Below are 23,073 nucleotides of genomic sequence, written 5' to 3' on the forward strand. Positions count from 1 at the left end.
CTAACACTTCATAATAGATTAAAATAGTCTGACGAATCAGGGCAACAATAAATCTAAAATGCAAAAGTGAAGCCTAGAATTGTACCAATAAGAATGTACTGTAGTTACAGAAGACAAAAGGAATTATTGAGAGAAATTGACCAAACAAAATTTTAATACTGAACACATAAACTGTCAATAAAAAACATGGATGATTGCCTAATATCATCTCCAGGATGTAATTATAAAATATCTGCAGCATCCCAAATGAGATTTACAGAGAACTTTCATTACTCCTTCATTCTCTCAAGGTCTTCCAGTTTCTCTCATTACATAATATCCGCATGTACTAAAGCCTCGAGACTCATAAACTCATTACATTTCACACAACTTAATGAAGACATGTAACGCAACAAATTTAAACGCGTGCTTACCAACACGAGCACTCACATGCAGTAACGAGAACAAAAAGCAGCAGCCATTTGACACTCACCATGTGCAGCATCATATACTGTTTATCCCACGCTCTGAAAGTCACACGATACAACACCTTCCAAAATTTCACATCACACACCTCCTTTCTCTTCTCACCAAGTCATCTGCAACCCGCTTGCCTCTACAAGCCCGTGTCTTGTAGACAGACACCACTGACATGCTGTGAGCAGCTGCCGACTGCTACTCTCACTATCTCCAAGTCAAACTGAGAGAAATTCACTTTGGCTTTTCCCTTTTTTTTTCTTTTTACAACGTTCAGAGAGGCAGTTGTTATGGTGATGGGATACAAAGACAGCTCTGGCAGCCAATGTACACGAGTGGGAAGAGCATTGAGGTTGGGTTTGTGAATGTGTTACGAACGAGTGTGGTTGTGTGTCCTGCATAAAACCTAGGATAATGCCTTGAAGAGGCTCAGGGATGATTTGCCAGTGATCAGCTGGATCTGATGTGTGTTTTATTGCCTGTTGAACAGAAGACAGACAAAAAGCCTGGATAATGATTTATTTGCTTTGGTGAAGGTCTTAATGAACTCTTTATATTCTTCTCCCTTTTGCTGTCTTTCTGTCAGTGTTACACACAAAGAAGGATGCACACTTTTTTATTTTCTCGACATGCTGACGTTTGACTAAAAATTCTGAAAATAATTAAAATGGTGACAGTCTGTCATACATCAAATTAAAACGCCAAACCGCTGCGACTAAACTCAGTATGCTTTACCTGTAAGGCCAGTAATTTGCCATAATACAAATGAAAATACATTTTAATAATCTCTACCTTGAAAACAAAGGTCAAAAGATTTTGTTCAGTTATTCCAAAATATCTGCTAAATATCAAACAGACAGTTTATTTACAACCCAACCAGATTAGCGTGACTTGGTCTACAAATCTATCATAATGAAGTGAAATGATGACATGGCATGGCTTGCTAATGTTAACTGAGTGCCACAACTAAACAAGCATAAAGGTAAAGAAAAAAAGTAGGCAAGACAGATTTACAGTACAGCTCAACCAAAAATACTCCACAAATCATCCTGATTTTATCTTTGGGCCAGATAAAAAAAAATAATCAAACTTTAATCTCTGCACCTCTTTTATGTCTCCTCCTTTAGATGTTGCAATTCTCTTTCTTCCCGAATAAGTTAAAAACTTCCTGTCATCTTTCCAGCTTGAACAAAATACTGAAGAAAAGACTTCAGTGGGCTCAAGGAGAGCATTCATCAATTTACTTCAACCATTTGTGCACTGATTACCTATTACTTTTACTAGGAACCACTTAACAGTAGATAAGTCTATCGTCTACATGTCTGTGAAGGTTCTCAGTCATCCAGGTCATCGTAGTCAAAGGAGCTTGCAAAGAAAAGCGTCTGGACTTCTTTAAGTTGCTTGAAGACGTTTCACCTCTCATCCGAGAAGCTTCTTCAGTTCTAAGGTCAAATGGTGGAGAGTCCCAGATATAAACCTAGTGGGAGTAACCCCCCCACAGAGGGACAAAAGGACCCCCTGATGATCCTCTAATCGCCTGAGCCAAGGTGTGAAACTGGGTGTGGGTCCCAATCAGCCAGAGTTTCGGGTGTGTTCATTGTGAAACCTGGCCCCACCTTATCATGCGAATTCCTGAGGTCAGATGGCCCAGGATGTGAGTGGGTGTTAAGGCGTCTGGGAAGGGATCTCAAAACTGGATTATAGATGGCAGAGAGTTGGTGTCGTAAACCCCTGCCTCTGTTCAAAGATGGTCGCTCACAGGACCCACACCCAGTTTCACACCTTGGCTCAGGCGATTAGAGGATCATCAGGGTGTCCTTTTGTCCCTCTGTGGGGGGACACTCCCACTAGGTTTATATCTGGGACTCTCCACCATTTGACCTTAGAACTGAAGAAGCTTCTCGGATGAGAGGTGAAACGTCTTCAAGCAACTTAAAGAAGTCCAGACGCTTTTCTTTGCAAGCTCCTTTGACTCTATCGTCTACATTTTTACTTCATTATGCAAGATTGTGCATATACACAGAGCAGACTGGCACATGGAATAAGAGTCTCCTCCATAGTAGTGTGTTCACATTTCATTCAATCATTTGCCAAGGCTCATTTACACATTACTGTGGCAAGTCTTCCTTATTAGTCACTGGTTATCATTGATCCAGTCTTAGATATAGTATTCTTTCCATTGTTTTCCAGAAAGAACAATAGTGGAAAAATCAAAATTTAATACTCAACATACAAACAATGAAAAAACCAGAAAAATCAGCAAATGAGAGAGAGAGAAAGAGAGCAATGGCGAATAAGAAAGCACAGGCAGATGAGTGTCAGAGGTGATTTCCAAAAGAAGGATTGAAAGAGAGAAAGCTACAAGAAGATAGAGAGGCCTGCTATGATGTATGGTTCGGAGATGGAGGGACTGACAAAATCCAGGAGTTGAGCATGATAAGATTTGTAAGGGTTTTATAATTTATAAGAGTATGATAAGACCCATATAAGATATATGGGTCTCGGACCCAGCGTTTTTGAGTTTATTCTGCATTTTTGAGCTTCTCATGCTAGGTTGTGGTTATTAGTTCTTGTGTTGTCATGTCTGCGTCTCCATGTTTCCTGTTTTATTCTGAAAGAGTTTTATTCTGAAAGAGTCTTTTGTTCTTTGCTCATTGTATCTAGTTTCCCTTCCCGCGTCCCGTCATTATGTTAATTTCTGCTGTTTCCCCATGTGTTCCCACTTTCCCTGATCACCTCCTGTTTTCTGTGTTTCATTGTCAGGTCGTCTGTTATTCTAGCCACATTTTTCATAGTTTATCATTGTGTTCACAGTTTTTTCATAGTTTGCCACAGTTTTCATGGTTTTTGCTGCTTTCAGCCAAAATAAAGGCTCCTGCAACTCCTCTCTCCGCATCTGCTTTTGGGCCCTGTTCACAACACTGGCGTACCCCGCCGTGACAGTATCATAGGACTGATCAGGTTGAGCAGTTTGGAAAAAAGGCTGAGATGGTTTGGACACGTTTGGAGGGACAAAGAATGTTGATATGGAGTTGCATAAAAGATTCTTGGATGTACTGAAGGAGGACAACAGCAGGCTGGTGTGACAGAAGAGGATGATGGGGATAGAGTGAGATAGAGGGAGATGATCGACTTCAATGACACCTAAAGTGAGAAGGAGAAGAAAAAGAAGGCAAAGAAGAAGAAGCAGTAAATCTGCACACAGTCTGTACACATTTTTTGTTCTCGGCTTGCCTTGCTCATATAAACATCCTTACAGTTCCACAGTTTGCAATCTCAAGAGATATCACCCGAACTGAGCAAAAACATGCACGGTCACATCCCTGCATGCATCAGCTTTACTCATGAGAGCATGGGCAACAACATCACAGTAACCTCTGTCCCTATAGAGGAAAGGTAATCCCAGCAAAGAGAAGCACTGAGAGAACAAATGACATTATTCTGCTCTGCTTCAGCCACACATTGGCCACACATACATACTGTTTCAATGACAGAATTTTAAAATGTGTTATTTCAGAGTTTCTGCTGCACAAAACGGCTAAACATATTTTCTGTAAGTAGTTACTATAAGTGTCATTAGAATACCTCATGTTGCAAACTGAGTACATGCTAGTTTTTTTTTTTTATAAGGAATATGTGTCTTGAGCTTTGACTTGAACTTTCAAAATAAGACAAATGGTCAAAGCGGATTTTGTGCATACACTATTACAATAGTGATGAAGCACCCCTGCAGTGTTGGATCAAGAAAACAGAGAATGAGAGAGAGGGTCAGGTAGGAAGAACTGAATGGCAGTATGTATAATCTATGGCAATTTACCAGCTCAATAAATCAAGAATATATCCTCTTGTTCCTGCTTGAGGCTTGGTAATAAGTTGGTAATAAGGGCAGCGTTCTTATTCTTGAACCCACAACATTTAACATCTATGAAGTGGAGGGATTTGTCCCTGATTAATTGAGGATTCTGAAAACTGAATACATTTTGTCATATGTGGATAGGTGACTTTGAATAGGGTCACAAATCAGTGGCAAGCAGTGAGTGGAAGAGCTACTCCAGCTGGCAAGAGAAGAGAGGATAAAGGTTTCTTCTTTTACTTCAGTACCCCGAAGAGGTTCTTGTCTCTTCCACCACTAAAGAGGGATTATCTGCCACTACTTCATAAAAGCCAGGGAAGGAGGCCAGAAATTATAGAGACAACACAAATCCCCCTGTGCAGCTATTTTCTCTTGGTCTTTTGCTCCCCTTTCATAAAAGATTTTTCATAACTTCACACAAAGAGACGCGAACACTTCATGTCCTATTTAATAGCACATATACACTCAGGTTTAAACAGAACCCAGAGATGAGCCACAAATAAAGAAATCATACACAGCTACAGGAAGTGTGTCAGACACTGTCGCTGCCCCATATTTACACTCACTACCACATGGCTACATAGCCCCTGGTCCCACAGCTGGCCAACAGTACGCTTTGCCATGGGTGAGTGATAATTGCATTGCTCGCTAACATGATACATGTTCAGGAGCATCATATGCTTCTCTAATCTGAGCTGGCTCATAAAATACACACATGCTTTAGGCTGTCATAACTTCTTGGACAATAACTGCAGTAAGAACTACCACACTGGTGTGGTCATGGAGAATCTCTAGGGACTGGCCTACACATTATGGAAGAACATAGCCCCACTATAGATATGGAAGGAATCCTTCACCCAACATAGAACCAGCTGACAGTGCTAGCTATGTAAAGACATGCATATGGTACGATATAATCCCAATATTTGGCAACAAAGACTGTAAAAAATGTTACTGAGCTTACTGTTGGCACAACACAACTGACTCATATGTGGTTACACTTCAACTTATCAGGTGTAGACTGCCATCAGGGAGCTGTCAGACATATTCAGTATGACAGCAATGCAGAAAACATTTATGACTGTGAGTGATAGTCTGACAAACCTGAACCAACACTGTCACTTAGATTCTCAGCAAAACAGCTGACGCTCAATTTGATGTAATTACTGGTAAGAGCCTTTTTAATATAGAAACAACATATCTATGAAATCCCTCCAATGTGAATAGCACAGAAGTACAAAAAAAATGCTGTCTATGCTTTATTATGTGAAATAGATGTACTTAATATGTTTTTGGCACCAGCAGTCAACCATTAAAAAGGGAAAACTGCCTATTTTTGTGTAGCCACATCAGCAAACACAGACAGCCTTATCTGGCAAAGAGAGTTCCCGATTACGCCGATCTACTCTTTGTTGACAGCCACTTATATAAAGGCTAGAGCAAGAGCAAGCAGGCCTTGACCCCTGTCTCCCAGATGCTTTGTACAGAGTGCTGCAGGGGCACTGCATTTTAATTAGACACAGCAACTGACTGAGACACAACTCCCTGTTAAATACATGCAGAACGGTTTCTGCATCATGCAGTTACATTTTGTAGCTCGTGCAGATTTTAAAAGCAATAAGAAATGAGTTAGTATCCATTTCATGAAAAAAAAAAAAACAGTAAAACAGAAATAACAGTGGCTTTAGATTAATGTGCTTCAGTGTAATTAAAAAATACAAATGATTAAGCCTCAGAGTGCATGCTGTGAGTAAGACTAAAAAGTACTGGTTAGGACTGGATTTCATTTCGTTGTGAAAGGGAGGTGTATTCAGTGGCAGATAACACAAAAGTAGGTTTTACTTTGATAATAAACAGTGCCAAGATGAGTCATGAATGAATTAATAAAAAAAAACAAGACTGTCTATTTTAAAGACAGGACAAGGTACGACTGATTAATAAAGAAAGCAGGAGGAGAGAGGTTTTAAAATATAAGGATGAGAAACTGTAACCACATCATTAATAAGCTAATTCAGTTGAAAAACATGAGCTTTGTTTCCCATGTAGTGCAATATATTTTATTCTGTATATATATTTCATTATTTTATATACACATACGCATATAATTTATTGCTGTTTGCTTTTCTTTTAGCACCGATGTGGGACAGTGATTCCATTTCATTGTTTGATTGGTTTTTTTTGTAAAGCGTAGACCTCAGGTCTTTGGCAAAACCACTAAGCAGGCAAAGAGGAGGCGGCCACTGGTGGACTGAATCTTCCATTTGATTCAAGCTCAGTATCAAAACAGAGGCTCCTCTTTTTTAAAGCTCTATTCACAAGAAGGAGAGAAAAAAAAGCAGTTTAATGGTTTAACTAGTTTTATTTGTCAGTTTATTTCATAATTCATGAATTTACTGCAGAGTATGAAGGTCTAGAAGCAGGTTCCCATTAAAAATGCAACACAATGAAGTCGTATGGAAGAAAGACAAGAAAAATGGGTCACGTGAGGGGGAGGAATGGGAAGAAAGACAGAAGCACAAAACATGATAAAGGGAGGAAAAATACTGAGAAGAAATGCGAGAGCAAAGCAGCAATCTGTTTACAGTACAGCGTTAGTCTTGTTTTCTGCCTGATGTTTTTGTTGACTCTTAAAGCGAATAAAAGGCACAGCACAACTGCTTTGATGAGCACATCGCACCAAGCACAGTCAGTGTAACAATAAAATCTATTGTACATGCCACACACTTTCTTTTTAAATTTCCAAACAATAAAATGAAACTCTATTTATTATTATTTATTATTATTTAATTATCATATTTCTCACATTTCCTTCAGTGTTTTCTTTCTCCCTGTGGCCATTTTTTTCCCACTTTTCATTTTTCAGCTGTTTCTGATTTTTTTATTTGTTTCAGTTTTGAGTCTAACACAAAACCTCTCATATCAGGGAAATACAGTGATGGGTCACTACTGGCCAGTTACTTCCTGAGAGGCAGGTTAACCAGATAAGCAGCAAGTTGTAGCAACTTTCGTCTGAACTGATGATCATAAAACAAGGTAAAGGTCACTTCTATTAATCTCAGGTTATTGTTAGTCATTAATAATGGTCTTTGAATAAATTAAAACAAGGTTGGGCAAAAACATTATGTTTTTTCATTAATTTTGGCCTTCGTCTGCTTGTGCCTAACCGAAGCACCTGGACCCATATGTCTGAGCATCTGACGGATTATGTTAAATCTTTTGCCGCTTTCTTTACACAAATAACCAATTTTGTGGAATGGGTCTTCTTGTTCCCTTAGAGGGAAGGGTCAAAGCAAATCAATACAAAGTTCTTGTATCTTTTATTAATCTGATGGGAGCAATTTCTTGCTGAATAACAATGGCCCAATCCATAGGGGTCATTAAATGTGATTATGATGTAAATTGCATCATAAATGCTTCTCAGTCACCAGATGCCATTGGACATCTATGGGAGACCTTTTTGGTTTCCTAATTTTTTACTTCTTTCTACTTAATGCATGTTGTATTCTTCTACAAGCATGTCTTACGATAAGATTTATTATTGTTAACAGCTCAATCTTCACATATTCTCAGCCCTTATCCATGTGTGTCTTGTTCTAGTAGTCCACTTCTCATGAGCATCCCTTGGTCCCGCAACAATCGTGACCAACTAACTTTGGCAAAAAACATCTAATCATCGGGAAAAAGCTCCCCATAAAAAAAAAACTCCTAAACATTGCAGTTTTGGTAATTTGGTAGCAGCCACATAACGTGACTAATATTACAGGAACAAGTCTCTTGGACTGGAAGCTTTCAGTTACTCTTACTCTGAGAGAGCAACCACAGTAACAGAAAATTAACACGACGCGGTCTGAGACTTCTTTGGACAGTCTGAAGAGTCCAGACTTTTGAATCCATCCACCCCACCAAGCTGACTTCTAACTGAATCAACTTTCTAGCACAATTAGGCGATCACCACCAAAGGTGGGACTAACGCTGTAGCTGTTCTCAAAGGCTGTCTAAGTATGTGCAGTACACACTGGTCTCCACTGACTGATATGAGAAAATCAAATCTGCTTAGGGTGGTTGACAATGTTTTAACAACCTGAAGAGATATGACTAGCTCCTAATGCACATAGATATTTTTTAAATTTCAGTTTGATGCATGAACAAAAAAACATTTATTCTTATTCTTTCTACTGAAATGCAGTCGCTTTGTGCACTTTTTCTTTCAATTAACCAAAATCTGTTTTTTGCTGTGGAACAAAACAAGACGCTTGCCTTCATATTCACTGTAAAAATGTGTTTAATATAACATCCGGCTGGTTGATTTAATGAAGCCACCCATTAAAGAACATATTCATTAACCTTTTTGGTTTAATGCGGGTGCTTAAATTCCCCAGAGATAAAGAGCTGCTGCTTACCGCTCAATGCCTGTCACTGCAGATTGTGGTGATTCTTCTTTATCTGTGTGCCTATAAGTACAATATGCTGTCTCTATTTGTGCTTCTTTGGATCTCAGCCCATGTTTGTCTGAGAGCACAAAAGCTTCAGTAATCTCCAATATCCATACCTAACAGGCTTAAAGTGTAATGCTCTTAGCTACAAAATGACCAATATACTGTATGACAGAGTGAGGATTTGATCCTAAAGAGGAGGATTTTCTGTGAGGGAATCTTCAACCTTTACTATATTGCAGCAAAATAAATCGCTGAGTAATTTGATACAGTCTTAAGCTTACAGTGAGTCAAACGCCACAAAAAAAATGGCACTAGAGGCTTAAGGATGAAATTTCCTGGACACATTCACAATCATATGGACCCACACAAACACACAACTACACAGGAAAAAAACACTAATTCATAATTTAGCGCACTAAACACACACATTTTATTCATGATGTATGAGTGCAGTAAAAAAGCCTGCACTCTAACATAGTGAGGAGTGCTGTTACCATGGCAGCAGCATCTAACACATAATTCACTGGTATAAATGCTTCTGTATAACAGAAAAGTCACATTTACACCTCTCTAGTGCACACCGTTTTCATGGCCACCAGGCGGCGATACCTGTTGTTGCAAATAGACTTTTGGTCCTATAGAAGTCTACGGCTTTACAGCTATCTGACTTGACCTCAGGAAACACTTCTCTGGTGAGTTTCACTTATTTTGAGGATCATTGAAGTAAAAATCAAGTCTGTAAATCTCGCTTATGCTGTGTTTCAAAGACCCCAGGGAATACCTACAGTATGCTCACTGGTGATTATGTCGAAAATGCCAATTTTGAGTACTTTGCAAACCAGTCGGTGGCATCATGGTAGGTAGATCTATCTTCTAAACTGTCTATGAGGAAATCATATGAGACACAGTCATTATCATCATAATCATCATAACTGCAATAGCTAAACAACTTTCCCCCTGCATGTTCTCTCTGGTTTGAAATGTAGAATATTATGTAGTCCTTTAACTGAGATTTCTTTCTGATTGTGTAGGATAGCAAGGAAAGGAAACACAAACGGAGAAGTTACAAAAAAAAGTCTCTGCTTTCTAAAGCCAGGCTCGAGCTGGATTCCTGCCATTTGCTGACACTGCTTGCACATGCCAGTATAGGTACTCTGTTACCTACTGCTACTTCAAATGGGACAAAATGACTGACGCAATTCTTCTGTCAGAAAACATGCAAACATGCATATGAAATTTCCCCTTGTGTGACTAATAAAGGTATATCAATTCAATTCAATTCAAAACATGCCATTTTTTAGCATGTGACAATTTGTCACCATTTATTCATCATTAATATTGTTGTAAGTACCAAAAATAGCTGCTTGGGCTAATGCTCCTGGTAAAATAGCAGGACTCAACAATACACGTCTTCATACAAATCCTAAATTTGAAGAGCATAAACTTCAAGACAAACAAGTTTCTACAACACAAACTATTGTGCATTTACTGTCGCAGGTTGGGTATTGAAATAAGAACAATGCCAGAGCACCTGCAGAGCCTGTTGTAACAGTAACCTAGATTTACTACTATTAACATGAGTCATTTTAGCAGTAGTGTGCTGTGTCTAACCTCTGTGGCCCGGTATCTCGTAGCTTTCTCTGAACGTAGCAGCATGGTTCCTCCTGAGTAATCCTTTTTAGAAAAAAAGACAGATTTTCGACGTCTGTATAATAACTACCACTCCTCTTGATGAAGTACAGTTTATGAGGGTGGGACAGTGGGAGCTTTCTGAAAGGGTTAGCTAAAGGCTTGAACAAAGCAGAATAAAGCCACTGCCTCTTTCCCGCTCAACAACTCACACACAAAGTTGCAGAGCAAAGGCTTATTGTATGGGATCCCACACCCCCCCAACCCACCCACCCATCCAGCAGCAACCAAATCCACCCACCCTCCTGACCACACTGGCAGTACAGTTTTGTCCAGCATTGTCCCTCCCATCAGGACAAGTGCGCTCTGGCATACCTGCCAACAGTTTAATACAATTCATTAAAAAAAATGGACAAAGAGACATAAACAGGAACAGAGAGTAGAGCTTTGTCTACGGTTTATATACAGAGGCATATATAGAAACAAGGCAGCATATTCATCGTTCTACTGTAATACACCATACAAAGGCTTGGTATGTGGCTAAATTTATGCCATTTACAGTGCAATAGAATCAAAATAAACATACTATAGTAGGCAAATATTTAAAACTACCTGATTGTAACATATATACTTGAGGACCGAAATAAATTGACATTTTGGTACATATATACAGTAAGTGTGGCAACAGTAAAAGAAGTATCTACAGTAATATCTACTGTAACTAACCCGACCCCCCCATAGTGGTTTTCAGATGAGTAATAACTAATAGAGATAAAGTTCATACATTCCGTCACATGAAATATGAAAACCCAGCTGTGTTGTTGCTTGTAGGGGTAACTGTCATTTTGTGTGTTTGTAAGCAGGGTGGTCAGGGAGGATGAGGGGAATGCATGCAGTCATCAGAATCAAAGAGTTCAGAGAAAGAAAGAGCTGAATCAGGTCCAGTCACGTGCTTTCAAACTGACACCAGGACAGAGTCACATGGACAGCGCGGGGATATACTCAGGGGATGGAACACAACTGAGTCAAACCTGAGTAAAACTTCTGTCTAAATAGAAATTAAAATATGGCAAAACGTACCCTTTCTCTCTTAAACAGGCCTACAGGTTACTGAGAGAGAACAGAAGGGAGCAGGCAGAAAGCCAAAGGCTGAAGCAGGGGGTATGTGGGTAGTGAATTTATTCAGCCTGATGATTATTAGAAACTCCATTGTACTTTATGCCTCTGGCATCCTATTTTTCAGCCATCTATTCATGGAGCCTGACCTAGAATGACAACTCTCCAGTTAGTGCAATGTTTTTGTTTTTTTCATTGTGAAGACTTGGGCAATGAGATGTAAAAACATCAAGACTAAACAGCAAGTCTTACTCCAGTAAAGGCAGAAATGGATGGATTGATGGAGGAAACCGTATTTTAAATTTTAAGTTAGCTCGCTTATGAAATACTGGCATGCCAAACAAACAACTGATTGCTTCCTTTGGGAATTATATAGGCCAACTGGTCATTTTAAATGCCATGGGTGTGAATTTGAGAGGCTGCCTGTTTCTCTGTATTGGCCCCAATGTGGACTGATGAACTGTCCAGGGCCTTTTGGCAGATAAGCTGGTTCCAGTCTAACTTTTAAATAAAATCTCACGTTTAAAGATTCAGTGGTTAATATTGCCAAGATTTGTTACTTATAAATATACTTATCCAGAAACAGTAATACCATTATGAATGATCTGAAATGTGGTGCAGATATTTTGTGACGGAGGAAAGTACAAATATCAGAATTATATAACACACACAATCATGTAATTATGTAATTACCTAGCAAATTCTGCCCATTACACCCTACTTTATCTTTTATTCAGTAAACACTGCATAGGGGATGACTGAGTAGACCAGGGGTAGGCAACTCCAGGCCTCAAGTGCCGGTGTCCTGCAGGTTTTAGACATCACCCTGTGTCAACACAGCTGAATCAAATCATTAGTTCATTCCCAGGCCTCTGGAGAACTTCAAGACATGTTGAGGAGGTAATCAGCTGTGTTGGATCAAGGACACATCTAAAACCTGCAGGACACCAGCACTCGAGGCCTGGAGTTGCCTACCCCTGGAGTAGACAATCTGAACACAATAGAACAAATCTGTACAGTGGGAACAGATTTCCACCTACCTGCCAACTTAATACTTCAACAGGTTAAAGTAGATCTCCAAAAGTTGATTCTGTTCATCTGGACGTAGCGTTTTGTGTGACTGAAACCAGCCCACTGAAGGGACAATGGGCTGGGAGGTCAGTTCCTTAATCTTAATTATGCAAATTCTCATGACCATTGATCAACAACCACTGACCAAAACCCACTGATCAAAGACCACTGATCTATAGCCCCCTCCTCAATTCTGAATCATCCCTTCAGTGGGCTGGTTTCAGTCATTATGCAAATGTACTGTTAATACGATTTGGGGAAACCTGCAGTCAGCTGAGACTGAAGAAGTCACTTGGATGAGTGACGAAACGTTTCTCCCACAAAACGCTACGTCCAGATGAACAGAATCAACTTTTGGAGATTTACTTTCCTGGATGATTGAGAATGCATCAAGACAAAGGTTAAAATAGAGTTTTTGTGTTGTGTTGTTGTGGGTGTGCAAATGTGCAAATTTATCTGAATTACAACAATAGAGTCTAATGAATTAGTATCATCAGTACCTATAAACAGACACCCACATACAGATTAGCGAGGTGTATTTTACAGAGCTTGAGGCTATGATTTCTACATGGCCTGGTTTCAGAGCATACTGAACTAAACAGAATCAATTCCTTTTTCAAATCTGTGTAATCAGTCTCTCTCTCTCTTTTTCACCAGTGTTATAGTTTCCATTATGGGTCTGACTGGGTGAGTGACGTATATTTCACCATCACATGGTGAGCAGGAGGTTCTGTGAGGATGTTTGTGTGCCTGCCCAATATGAGGACACCAAATACACATTTCTCCTCCAACCCCAGAGGGGCAACAACTTGAACACGGTGTCGCTGCAGGTTTTACTCCCAAGAAAGTAAAATCCCATCCATATACTCCCTTACAAACATACATCTCAGATAAAGTAAAAATTATGATGGTACATTATGAAGGTTTTTGGTAGCAAAAGTATGATAGAGTACAATGCTGCAATTTCAAACAGATTTGCATTAGAGCAGTATACCACTGTATAAAGAAAAATGAGCTATTTGTGAATAAGTTACCTTTTAAACCAACCCGAAGCAAACTGAAAGAAAATGCACTTGTAGTCTGGATGTTACTTACACTGTCTGAATTTGTAAGTAGGCAGAAAACAAAGATGGAAGATACAACAGATATAATCTTGAGCTCTAATTGATGAGTTTTTATAGCCCATACATTCCATTAATACTGAGTAATACGCCTAATATGAAGATGAAAAACACATTTGTATGAAAGTGGGTTGGTCAGGCTGTCCACCTGGGGAGTACTTCAAGTCAGGCTTGTCCACAGGGCATCCTGTTAAAAGCTGCCACCTGGTGAACTCTCGCTGACTGAGACCGACAGCTCTGAGACTCTCAGAGAAGGTTCACAGAATATACTCGTGGTGGTTACTTCGCTTTACCAGATTACCCTGTGCCTGAACTATTGTAATATTTCCAACAGCTTTTTCTCTCTCACACACACACACAGTGAGAAAATCTCCATCACTGAGCATCAATAGCTGGCTGAGACAGCATTGTGACACAATCAGCATTATGACAGCAAACGCTGAAGACTATGGCGTTATTTTTGTGCCGCTATTCTGAGCGCACGTAAAAAAAATTTGAGCGCAAGTAAGAAAGTTTGCAGGTGCAAGTGTTGCATTTTGAGAAGAAATTTATTTTGAGTGAAGAAAAGCTGAATTTGAGTGAACAAAATTCATTGCTGTGTGCAAAAAATCTATTTCAGTGTTTGCTATTATCCACACACACACACACACACACACAATGGCAGCCCCTCTCGCTCAGTTTTTGTATTTGCGCTCGCTCGCACTGTGTTGCTCGCGCTCTCAACATTTCTGCCCGTGCGCGTTCAACTCTTTGTGTATGCCGTTATATTTGTACCACAAAACCAGCCAATCACAGACTTGGATGCAAAAATATCTGATTGGCTCTTCTGGTCTCCAATCAGCTCGAAATGACAAAATGCAATATCCCAGAATCCATTTCGTCCGGGGGTGGGCGTCCGGGTACACACCGGCTCACTCCTTGGCGGCCGCTTGTCGGGGCCTGGGGCCTGGGGCTCGCTCGGGCCCCTTTGGAGGTGGGGTGCCCCCGACCTCTCGGCCTGGGGCTCGGTCACTCAGGCACAGCTGGGGGCCGGCGGAGCTCACGGGCGCGTCACTGCAACTCCCCCTGACTTCTGCTCCGCGGCTGCTGGGCGAGCCCTCATCTGGGACTCTCCTCAGCTCTTACTGGAACAGTGGCGCGGCTGCCCCTCTGTTGGTCTTCCATGGTCTCTTGTGTTCTGGGGGCCTCTGGATGTCTGGAGTTTTGATCTCCTCCATACCCGCTTCACACCCTGGAGGACGGGGCTGTGGCCCCCCCACACTCCCTAGCAGATCATTACATGGAGAAACCTTTGGAATGCAAGCATGCTGATCCACACAGGTATGCACACATGGGTATTCACAGACGCGGACTAAAGCTTTCTTGGCTGCTGCCTCAAAGCACACTGTGCGCTGTCTATCTTGCGTGCTGCACAATATCGTTTATTATTTAGTAAATATCGATATCTATGACTAGCTAGTTTATTGTGATGGTGCTTTGTTTTCTCTATTATTATGTTGCTCTTTGTTGTTTGCTGTCTCCTCTGTTTGGTTTTTTTGTTTGTTTTTGTTTTTTTCTCCATACAGGTGACCCAGGAGTTCTTTTTTCTTTTCTCTCTCTTCCCCCCCCTTCTCACCGTCTCTTCTCCCCTTTGGTTTTCTTTCTTTCTCTCCCCCTCTTTCTCTCATTCATTCCCCCTGTCCTATTTATTAAAAAAAACAAAAAAAACAAAAACAAAACAGAATCCATTTCGTCCAAAACTCAAACGAGGCAGTGGCGGAGGAACACAGAGTGGCGGAGTTTGAAATATTACTCTTTCTGGGGCACAAAATAAACTTTTAAGATATTTTCATGCGAGAATGGTGCTGTGTAAACTTCAAATACCTGCTCGATTCATCAAGACATCACATATTTCCATAAGTGCTCTAACGTTTTCGGAGATGCCTGTTACCCACCAGCTGACCGCATAGCTGGACTGGTCATTGGGCATACCGGACATTTGCCTGGTGGGCTGATGGTGATTTTTCATTTTTATGTTTGTTTTTGTAACGGTATGAACAATGAAAGGTGGTGAATTAGCCAATTGGTCATGATCAACTCTGGGCTGGACCAATTACAATACATCGTATTGAGAGGAAAAGGAAAGCGATTAGTACCGTACTTTAGCTAGAATGAAAAAAAGACAAAGCTGGAGTTAGTCTGTCTTTACGTTGCACAGCTGCCTCTTCTCCCCTCATTCTCTCTCCCTCCCTCTCCTGTTGCTACTTCAATCATGAAACCGATCAATGATCAGCTGATCGTCTCTCTTGTTTATCTCCCACTTTGCGCCAGAAACAGGAAACCAGCGGATGTTACGCTAAACAACAACAGCAGCACGTTCAAGCTTGATAAGTTGTTGTTAGAATTTATTTAAAATTACTTTCTAGTATCAGCTGATGTTTGTGGGAGCCACAGCTGTAAAAGCTGCTGCTCATGATATCGGTTTGGAAACATGAAGGTGATACAAATCATACATATATACCAACAAGACAGTGTACATCACTGTCACAACAGCGTTTGTTTTCGTTCAAAGGCTTTTTGGTTTTTCCTATAATACCTGGTGGGGTAGTCTGTGATTTTTTTTGTCAGTTCAGCCTTATATATTATGTTTAACCCGAGTTCCCACCCGGTCAGCTGGTGGGTAACAGGCATCTCCGAAAACGTTAGAGCACTTATGGAAATATGTGATGTCTTGATGAATCGAGCAGGTATTTGAAGTTTACACAGCACCATTCTCGCATGAAAATATCTTAAAAGTTTATTTTGTGCCCCAGAAAGAGTAATATTTCAAACTCCGCCACTCTGTGTTCCTCCGCCACTGCCTCGTTTGAGTTTTGGACTAAATGGATTCTGGGATATTGCATTTCATCATTTCGAGCTGATTGTAGACCAGAAGAGCCAATCAGATATTTTTGCATCCAAGTCTGTGATTGGCTGGTTTTGTGGCACAAATATAACGGTGTACACAAAGAGTTGAACGCGCACAGGCAGAAATGTTGAGAGCGCGAGCAACACATTGCGAGTGAGCACAAATACAAAAACTGAGCGAGAGGGGCTGCTATTGTGTGTGTGTGGATAATAGCAAACACTGAAATACATTTTTTGCACGCAGCAAATAATTTTGTTCACTCAAATTCAGCTTTTCTTCGCTCAAAATAAATTTCTCCTCAAAATGCAACACTTGCACCTGCAAACTTTTTTACTTGCGCTCAAATTTTTTTTTTACGTGCGCTCAGAATAGCGGCACAAAAAAAACGCCATAGAAGACCACAAGGCAAATTCTGTCCTGGGGAGAAGCTCTGGCTGCTCCTTGCATTCACACATTGACATGTGCATGCGTAAACACATTTTTATACACCCATACACTTACAGTGCACATACCCACAGGCATACAGGAATAGCTGTCACACAAACACACACAGAGTGTGTGTTTAGCTTGCTCAGATCTGAAGGAAAAACGCACAGCTAGACACGAGCATCCACATATCCTCCAACATATCAGGTACATACACACATATGCGAAAACATACAAATACTGTTCCGAGCCCACAGTGAGTAACTCAACCAGTGCAAAGAAAAACATTAGCATTCTGTCAGGGTTTCAGACAAGACTGCACCAGCTCCTGACACAGCCAACATGCAGCAGAGCATAACAACGGAATGAAAGCCAGTGCATAGACAGGTAGTCTGGGAACGGTAAGGAAGTGTTTGTGAATAACTGGAGACAGAAAGTTGAAAAACAAAAATTCAGAAACAGAGGGTAAAAAAGGATGCCTTTACAACAGAGGTAATGGCAAAATTAAATTAAAGAGATGATGAAAGCAACTGGGGTACCTTACTATTGAGCCTGGCCTTCCTGGCTTCTTTAGCTTTTCTTTCCTTTTTTTCAGCTGATTGTCTTTGTCTTCTGGTCAGAATGGATCCCATCTCACACACACACATGGACACACTCTCCACCACACGCGCAGTCCCGTAGGTCAGCTACAGTTTGAATGCCAAAACATCCTCCACATGGCCATATCCAGCCCCCCACCCTCCTCCTTGTTGTCTACTCTCTTCTTGTTCTCACTCCTTCTCCTTCAGTACCTTTCGTCTCGTCTAGCACGTGCAGACTCACCTGGTCAGTGAAACAAACACTCACCCGAACCTGGACCAACACACAAACTCCTGTGCATACACAGACAGACGGAGAGGTGGTTAAGGGGTTATTTTGCAGGATGCTGGAGAGAACAGAGGGAAAGTGCGGAGGGAGGGGGAGAGAGAGAGCAAGAGAAGAGGGAGGGAACACAGAGGGAGGAGAGAAAGTGTGTGATAGGGGGAGGGAAAACCAAAAGAGAAAAAGAGAGAGTGAGAGAGGATACCATGCTGAGGGAAGGTATGGATATCAAATGCAAACAGAAATGTGTAAAGAAAAAAAAGAAGTGTGTTCTTAAATATACAACAGGTGCTGGTTCAGTCTGCATTAATATAGCAACCTGCTAAAAGTCTTATTCGTTATAGTCGAGGAATTTATGCCAACTGACTAACGTGTTTCTGAAAACACAAACTGTCCATAGTTACACTAAACATGCTTCGACACATACAGTATGCATGCATGCACACACTGTATGGTTAAACACATCAAGAGCATTTCGCATTAGAATCAGTGACATCAATTTTAGCGGGCGTGCCCTTGACTGGGAAGATATTTTTTAAATCCCAGGTTCCATGTCTGTATTTGTTTGGGGCATGTGGATGAGCTCGAATGAGCCGGGAGTATTCTTGTTCGAACCCGATTTGTCTTTACTGTCTTCAAAGAGCTACATTTCTCTCCTGGTAGGGGCTTATCCATTAGGGGCGCTTTTCCATGTGAGGGCTTCCCAACTGGAAATATACTTTCATCCTGTGCCATGCAGATACGTGTATCATATTGGCTGTGTTTGCAAAAACAGAAGCATGCTAGGCTAGTTTAGGCACTCAACAAAGGCTTTGTGGAAACTCATAACAATATCACACCCACGATGGGCTGCATTCACTGTGTAGTTTTATTTTAAATTGAAAATAATGCAGGAATTCTCATTCATAAATACAAAGAAGTGCTAGCACAAATACAGAGCCGCAGTGCTGGGGGATTAGAATTACTATAGATTATATGATGGAGCCTTTTGTGCATTATGCTTGTCTACACTTGCACATTAACAACAATGTGGCATAATGGCTTAGCTTGTGAATAACTGCACATAAGAACACAGATTTCTACCCAAACTCCGAGCACATTTTACACTTTGATATCGGGTGCCAATGAACAATGCAAATATAACAATAGCGCATAAGATATTCTCTTGCTCCACTTTGTGCTCTTTGGCATCATGACCACATTAACAAATAGTGCATTACTAAATGCGTTTTGCACTGCCCTGCAGCTTACTGCTACTATTTACTCTCAAGTATAAGACGAATCATTTTCCATTCAGTCCAATGCAGGATGTTAATAATAACCTTTCTTAGCATTTATTTTACAAGTAAGTGAAACTTCATACACAGAAAACAGACAACTCCCTGCAAATCCACACAGACATGCTGTACTCAGGGCCACGACCCAGGTTTAGATGATAAGCAAATCACTTTGCAATCATTCTTTTTTATTCACATTTTACAAAACAAAACTTTTATGGAAAAGGGCTTATATACATGCACATACAGTATGTATTTGATGCTGTAAAATACTGTAGACAGAGGTTTTTCAAGTACAAATCAAGTTTAAAGTATCAAACAAACACTGGGTCTATGTGACTAAGTTACTTAAAAGATAATAAAGTTTTTCTATCACTGGAAGGCCTTTTTTACTCTGTAAGAAAGCCCCCCATTCAGCGCGTCGGTCTATTACGTGGCCGACCGCCTACACCCAACGCCCACACACATGCACTCTTTATTACAAAAAGAATATGGTATAAATTTTACATGAAGCCACCAAGCTTAACCAGGACAGTTGCAGGGTGAGGCCTGGTTGGGCAAAGGGAGAAAATGAAAGGGAAAATCCTATCAACTATGACCCAATTTTATAGTTTACCCTGTGGCTAATGAACTCCATGCAAGCAAACTAGGGTAATGCTTGACCCCTGCTTGCTGCAGAATGAATACCCTAGTACCAGCCAAGGCTGCAAGACTCATCCAGAGCAGGATTCCACCTCTTACCCCTTAAGTCATTATGTCATAAAAGAAAATCTGCTATTTAAAAAAAGGAATAAAATAAAAGTTGTTGTTTTTTTTTTTTGCTTAAAGCTCATGCTCACTGATGCAAACACATATTCTGACCTCAAAAAGCTTATATAATTCAAAAATGATAATGACAATTGGGATTAAGTAAATGCCAACGTTTGACATTCTTCTGAGAAATAGAGAAAACAGAGCAAGCTGAAATCTAACTTGAACATGACCTTGTTATAGATTAAGAGCTCTACTGTGGACAATTACACCAGCGACTGGCAGTGACAACCTTTTAATATTCAATATAAAATTCTTTAAACACACTGACATAAATGCCAGTATACAGTGACAGATACGGCATTGATCAATATTTAAGTAAATATGTGGACAGTGACACAGTTTTGCCTGTGTAAACCACAGATCAAACAGTAAAGCTGTAATTTAAGATTATCCTCTCAGGCTTAACTCAAGGATTAAAAAAAAAAATGTACACACAAGTTGTGCATTACCTGTTCAGGATTTACACCCATTTTTATACATTCTCCCCCATTTTCAGAGGCTCATGTGCCACGTGTTGTCTGTTCCCTCATTATTCCATGACAAAAATAAAAGATCTGGAGCTCATTCCTTGTGTGAAACCTGCATTTGTTTGCTTTTCATTGGAGCTGTCTATACCGGGTCCAAAAATGTACAAAAATTGTGCCACTGTGAATATCTAGGGAGATAACTGTAAGTTTAAATCCACTAGTGGAAAAAAAGAATCTTTTAAGCTTCTGCAGCTTATGCGGCAAAATAACCACACTTATTTTCTCCAATAAAACAGCTGTCACTAAATACTTACTTGTGAAATATAGCATAGCCTTCACAGCCCATTCACACTTTGAGCTTTGTACTCTGTAAGACAGTGTTACATAGAGCTGCACATAACAAATTGTGTCTTTATAGGTGATTTATTGCATGAAATGACTCTCTAAATTGCAATCGTGCAGAAATTGATCCTCGCTGAGTTTGTCAGTTGAGCACCACTCACTCACACTTTGGCACAGCAGTGTAACACAGAAGCAGAATACAGCACTTCACACCAGACTGCCTTAACAAGAGAAATAATTGAGTGCACGACTCATACTTGTCACTGCTTTTCTGCATCTTCATCTCATTCACCATTTTGTGTTTTGTTGTAGTTTGACACTTTTCAACAGCGCAGCAGAGGACCCTCACAACCCCGTAAATGTACAGATGATAGTAATCAAAGCCAAAAATCATGATCAATTAACTCAAAGTTTCTCTATGCAAACGCAACCAAGTTCAGTGACGTTTTTGTCCCACACATGCTTACTCTGCAATTTTTCAACATTTATATGTAAAATTCAAAACTTAGCAATGAATGCTCCAAACCTGAGGATCTATCCCATAAGGCAGGCCTTCCCAAAGTGTGGGGCCCGCCCCCTAGGGGGGCGCAGAGCCATTGCAGGGGGACAAAATGCTTGGACACTGCTCGGCTCCCACACAAACGCAAAGCAGGAGATGAAACATTGCTGAGTATGTTTCCAAACCAACTTCATTCTAAGCCAAAGACTAGAAAATATGGTGAAGCATATCTTCCCTTTGGCTTCACCTGCACAAGTGCCGAGGTAGGTCTCCCCTGCAGAATTAGTTTTCCCTGTGTTGGGAGCAGCGCTGGGCTGTTCAAATCACGGACAAACAGTATCCCACACTTGTTTATGTTTTTGAACTCATTTTGCACATAGAGGCATTTTTTGAAAAATGTATTGATAGCAATGTTGAATATTTTTAAAGAGGAAAAAAAACCAACTACACGTAAAATAATCACACCATGATGCCTTTGCCTTTGTAAATAGAGGGACAGTAACTGCGTGTGTATATGTAAGCGTGTAAAACCTGCAGATAGTGAGATTAACAGTAACAATATTTTGTCTCTCTGCAATTCCTCTCATGTAAGCAATAACGTGGCGCACAGCGTGACGTGAAAAAAGGCACATACCTTTGACGTTGCGCAACGAACTCTGTATTCCTCGTCCACACGTAAACGCAAAAAAGGAGTTTTAAAAGAATCTTAGTTTTCGGTGATTCGAAACGCCGTTTACGTGTGGACGAAACAGCTGCGTTTTCAAAAATACCCGTGTAGGTGCGGACGTAACGTAAAAGAGTTAGTAGTTTATTTTTATTACTACCTGTCATTTATTGCAGTTTACTTGTATTTGCTTAATTGTTTACTAAATGTTTGAGGTGTGAAATAAATCGCAATGGAGCAATATATGGGTGTGTGTGGTTGGAGGATGTGTTTGTGCGTGCGCGCGGGGGGGGGGGGGGGGGCAAACATTTTCTTGTAAAACAAAGGGGGGCCTAGCAAAAAAAGTTTGGGAACCACTGCCATGAGGCAACATTTTGCCCTCTATGTTTTTTGTTTTCTTTTTAGTGATTTTTTTAGAGTGTTGAACATTTTCAACACTAGAGAATCTTTCATATGAAATGTATCCCTGAAACAAAATGGGACACTCAAACATTAAATATTCAAGTAGTACACACAAGCACTCAGTAACACAATGTGTATAACTTTGACTACCCTATTAATAACATATAAAAAAAAGGAAAACACAACAGATTTTTAATCAATAGCTTTAAACCACCAACTGTTACTAGGCAGTTGGGTTAGTTTCTATGATTGTGAGGATTAGCAATACAATTAAATTTTCTCATGGGATTACACAAAGCTCTGTATAATCAGCTATTAAACTGTTCTCACAAGTCTTAGTCGATTAATTGTAAAAAAAAAAAAGAGCATATCTAAGAACATTAGCCACACATTAGGGGTAACAGCAGTGCACTCCATGATCTAATGTTATGTTTTTCTTTTTTCATTAAACTGTAATGTGAAGCAGTACTTTTCAATAATGTCTGCCTGCAAGAAAAGCACATGCCAAATAACAAACATACCATTTTCTCATGGAGTTTAGTTAAAATTGAAGCTTTTTTAAAATAAATAAATAAATAAATAAAATAAGGGTGAAAAGAAGAAAATGATGAAAACAGTTTTTCCAGAATTTCTTCCCTGCAGCAGCTCTACATCCCTCTGTAGCAGACAAAAGTACACAAACACAGTTTGAAGTTCTGGCGTTCTCTCCAGTGCAAATCTCCTGCCATCTGATGGGGTCTGATGCAAATGCAT

General features: G+C 40.2%; 1 protein-coding gene across 1 annotated transcript in view; it reads right to left on the reverse strand.

The window, feature by feature from the left end:
• The window catches only part of shank3a (SH3 and multiple ankyrin repeat domains 3a), a 214,676-nt gene that overhangs the window by 99,410 nt on the left and 92,193 nt on the right, over positions 1-23,073 (reverse strand). The gene's annotated exons all lie outside the window — the stretch shown is intronic.

This window comes from Astatotilapia calliptera, chromosome 7 (genome assembly GCF_964374335.1).
Source record: "Astatotilapia calliptera chromosome 7, fAstCal68.1, whole genome shotgun sequence".
Classification (NCBI taxonomy): Eukaryota; Metazoa; Chordata; class Actinopteri; order Cichliformes; family Cichlidae; genus Astatotilapia; species Astatotilapia calliptera.